Source organism: Orycteropus afer, unplaced genomic scaffold (genome assembly GCF_000298275.1).
Source record: "Orycteropus afer afer isolate SDZICR_OR568_19922 unplaced genomic scaffold, OryAfe1.0 scaffold00048, whole genome shotgun sequence".
NCBI lineage: Eukaryota > Metazoa > Chordata > Mammalia > Tubulidentata > Orycteropodidae > Orycteropus > Orycteropus afer.
In genome coordinates, this window is record NW_006921635.1 from 163806 (window position 1) to 168695 (window position 4890).

Genomic DNA, 4890 nt, shown 5'->3' on the forward strand with positions numbered 1-4890 from the left:
GTCCACCTTATCACACATGATGTCTTTCTCCAGGGACTAGACCCTCTTGGTGGCACATCAAAAGTAGGCCAGTTGAAGTGTTGGAATGTTCCATAATCCGTAGGATTTTCATTGGCCCATTTCCAACAGCAGATCACCAGCCCGCAGTCACTACTCACCCACAGGGGACTATGGCCCTTTCGCTTTTCAAGCCTGGAAAAGAATTCACTGCCATGGCTCAACTTTCAGCCAAACAATAATCTACTTCCATAAAGATTTACCACCTCAGAAACCCAATGGAGGGCACTATAAAACAGAATTGACTCGATGGTGTAGTCAATGTGGTTATGTGTGTATGTTTTTTAATGGGGTGAACACCACCAGGGAAATACACATTCATTAGAATAACCAACCACACGAGATCAAAAGGGCAGCATCTGTCCAAGGATAGAGCTCAGAAGGCAGGAAGGGACAGGGAAGAAGGATAAAGGGAAGTAGTAAACACAGGGAGGAAGTGACAAGAGTGCAGTTATACTGGAAGAGGGCATTAAACGTCACAAAACAAAGCATGTATGTGATGGTGAAGGTGGTTCGTCCATCCATTTGGCTGGGCTGTGATTTTCAGTGGTCTGGCAGTTATGATGTAGTCATCCCCCGCCATGATGACATTTAGTATAATGTTATCTTCTCCAGGATAAGAGCTGCTGTGAGCAGCCAATCAGATGAGAGAGTTTCCTCAGGGTGTGGCCTATTTCTAATATATATGGACCTTCTAGCAAAGCCCTCCGGCTTTTGTCTCAATCTGGATCCTGCACCTGGCTCGTTATCTGACCTCTGACTCTTTGGACTCAAACCAGTGGCCTGCTGCATTGTCTGCCAATTTCAGTACTGTTGCCTTCACGGCCAGCGAGCCAGCATCCTGCCATCCTACCTGCTGATCCTCAGTGTCAGCCTGCACAGCCGGCAGCCTAATGCATCGCCTGCTACGCTTGAGTTCATCGGCCCCCACAGCTACGGGAATCAGAAGATGCCTCCTGCCTGATGTCTGACCACAGACTTGGGGTGTGCCATCCTCTACAACTATGTGAGCCATTTCCTTAGGATAAATCTTTCCAAACAGACAGACAAGTAAGATACATAGACATGCAGATACATAAACTCCACTGGTTTTGCTTCTGTAGAGAACCCAGCCTAAGACAGAATATGAACAGCTGAACGGAACACCAAATTTCTCTGTAAATTTTCACTCGAGTCACAATAAAAAGTTGCTTTGCTTTTTCAAAGACAGCGCATCGAGAGAAGTTGTAACACTGGAGATGCAGGATGCGGAGAGAAGCAGCTACAGAGATGACAGCAGCCGAAGCAGGAGGCCTGCAGAGGACGGCGTGGTGCCCACAGGGTGGAGCGAGAGAGTTGAACGCCTTCCAGCCAGAAGCTTGCCAGCCAAGCAAGGTCACTCCAGGCATCAGCAAAGGAGTTAACAGCTGCATTAGGACAAAGGCCAGGCTGGGGCCAGAGGCCGGCCTGCGGGCACAGCTGCCTGAATTGAAATCTGGTACCCTAATAACCCCGTAATTGTGAACTGTAACTTGTTACCCTAATAGACCCCATGATTGAGAGCTGTTCCTTCTCTGGTCCCCACTCTGTTCCTGTCCAACTTGGTTCCTGGTACCTGGCTGATGGTGTAACTTGGAAGACAGCTGATGCCAGGATAACCTGTGATGGGCAAGGAGCCACAGAGAAGAAAACATTACATTTTAAGCTTTGGTTTGAAAGATCGGCACATTCTGGAAATCTGACCTCCACTCACCATCCCACACAGACACAAGCCTAGAGAGAGACGACGTGACACTGGAGGAGCCGACGGATAAGGAAGACGTTTTGCAGGAGTGCAAAGCTCAGAACCACAAACTTACTTTCTGTTAAAAGCAAAACATCTGGAAGATTCAGTCTCATTCACTGTAGAAGAACCACCTCGAGACATGGATGAAACAATCACATACAAGTATCCAGACGTATCCCGTGAGTTGCTCATCTCCGACATCTCCCAGATGAATGATGGACTAGGGAAGGATGAGTCCTTGCTCATGACATTATATCCCTTCCTCCTGAACGATTTCCCCTTGAACCCATTGCTGGCCAGTTTCTTCAGCAACGTGCTGAGTATTCTTATCAGCAGGAAACCAGAACAGATTGTGGATTTCTTAAAGACGAAGTGTGGCTTTGTAGACCTTCTCTTGAAGCACAGAGGAACCTCTGCCATGCCGGACTCGCTCAGGCTGCTCACCCGCACTGAGCCTCCACAGTCCAGGCAAGAGGTGCTGCACTGGCTGCACGAGGAGACCATCCGGAGGCTGGTGGAGACAGTTCATCCAGCCCAAGGAGATCGGCATTCAAATGCTTCCCAGTCACTCTGGGCAGCCGTTCACCTGAGCAGAGCTAAGATGTTACAAGCTCAGAACAGGACAGAGCCAGCGCCCCTGCTCGCCACTCCAGAGAAGCAAGAAATTATGGAGCAGCTCCCATCAAACACTGTCCACAAGGAGAAGAACGAATCCACCAACATCAGCGCGACCCAGATCCTGCTGACTCTGTTAGAGACATGACCACCAACCTTCAAAGGCCACGTGGAGCTCCACCCACCAGGTATGAGTCATTCAGCTTGCTTGGTCAGCAAGAGCGTTCTAGAAGCCATTAGAGGAAGACCTGGCTCTTTGCGTGAACTCATGCTTGAGCCACCCAAGCAACACCACGGGGCGTGCTGGACCCGCCTGTGGGCACCACCCAGCTGCACAGGATTAGGCTGGTCTCCAGCCTGCTGCTCCAATTCCACCAGCACAAGCAGGAGCCTGACTGAGCTGAACAGCACCAGCATAACCCCGGACAGGTTCTTCAAGCACACGTGCAGTAACTTCCTGCACATCCAGGTGGAGATTTGTGTGGCACTGATTCTCGCAAGTCCTTTCAAAAACAGAAAATGGCGCAATCACTGAGCAGGACGCCATGGGGGGCAAACTGTTACTGAAACACCTGTTTCAGAAATGTCAGTTAGTAGAAAGAGCACTTGCAGCCTGGGAGATGAACAAGCAGCGGCAGGCAGAGGGAGGCCGGTGGCACGGGCACATGGTCCACCTGACAAGGACAGCCAACTGCATCGTGCATGGCACTAACAAGGGACCCAACAGCACAGCAATGCAGCAGCTCATCAAAGATCTTCCGGATAAAGTCAGGGAACAAGGGGAGATGTTCTGCCCAAGCTCCTTAGGAGAAACAAGAGGAACACAGTGGATGTAGCCTTTTCTGATTAAAAGATCCAACAAATGATGTCCAATTTTATTGACCAGTTTGGCTTCAATGAGGAGAAGTCTGCAGATCAAGATGACATTGGCAATGTTTCCTTTGATCAGATATGAGACATCAACTTCACTCTGAATGCAAATGAAAATGGAAATATTGCCTTGTTTGAAGCATGCTGTAAGGAAAGGATACAACAGTTTGATGATGGTGGTCCTGACGAGGAGGACATCTGGGAGGAATAGACATTGCTTTTACCCCAGAATCCCAAAGACGGTCCACCTCGGTACAGACAGTGAGGAAAGTACAGGCTCCAAAGTGGAAGACAGAGCCTAACAAGACTTGTTTGGACCCAGCAGTACCAATGCAGAGGACAAGATGGAGGTGGACTTGAGTAAGCCACCCAGTTGGTCGCCCGAATTCAATGAACCCATGGAGACATCCCACAGTGCTCCCTTAGGTCAGTGGGCTCTGATGTCTGGAGTACAAAGGCGCCCATGCCAGCCAAGGAGACAGGATGGGCTTCGTCTCAGAGTTCACAACTTGCCTGAGTACGAAAGACTCTTTAAGGAGTCATTCTCCCATGGAAATGGAGACCAGCACTGTGGCCACCCACCCAGCAGAGCTCTAAGTCCCAGGCAGTGTGGCCATGGAGGCCAGCTCTAACAAGAAGGACGCTGAGAGCACAGACAAGGTAACTGAGACGGTGATGAATGATGGCATGAAGGAGACGCTCAGCCTCCCTATAGATGCCAAGATAGAGAGACTAAGTGAGGATGGAAAACTGTCTACCTCTCAAGATGCTGCTGGTAAATACACAGCAAAAGGGATCCCTGAGAGGTCAGGGGCCAAGTCCGCAGCCTCCCGGCCTCCCAGCAGCGGCCCAGAGCAGAGGACTGACCAGCCAAGTATGCTGAGCAACATATCAGTCAACGGCCCTGTATGATGAGTGACTGCTGCTGCTGGTGACTGAGGACTGCAGACCACCACCATCAGGGGCTTCCAGAGGGTTCCATGGACTTGCCAAGACAGTCACTGCTGCACTCATTCTGCAAGGGATCAGGAGACCCTTTCTCCTCTAGAGTCTAAGACCTTGTACAGAGAGACTTGGACATGTACAAAGATTGCACATTGACAGATACCAGGAATTTTTGCATATTTATATTGTATTGTTTGCTCTAAATAATGGGTGGCCAATGGAGTAAGACCCTGCCATCCATGTAACAACAGCAGTCACAATTCAAACTCTAAGAATAGTTTTATAAAAGTCAATACACAGATCTATTGTATTTGAGGCATAACAATTTGACAATTATTAGTGTAGGCATAGTGGGTAAGACACTTGCCTGCTAACCAGACGGCTGGCGGTTCATACCCACCAGCCACTCCTCGGAAGGAAGGTTGGGCAATCCTACTTCCGTAGTGATACTGCCTCAGAAACCCAAGGAGGGGTCGCTATGAGTCAGGGCCGACTCAACGGCACATAACAACAACAACAAGTGTAACCAAAGTATTAGGCAGTTACCATGCACCCCCTTGTACAAAAGGCCGAAGTTATTCATCGCCAGCTGACAAGGAGTTGTAGCATCTAAATGTCCTCTGTGTTGACTGGGTTGT

The 4890-nt window shown here is 49.4% G+C and overlaps 1 pseudogene; it reads left to right on the forward strand.

The window, feature by feature from the left end:
- Positions 1-1770: 1770 nt before the first annotated feature.
- Positions 1771-4219, forward strand: LOC103194802 (annotated as a pseudogene).
- Positions 4220-4890: the final 671 nt, after the last annotated feature.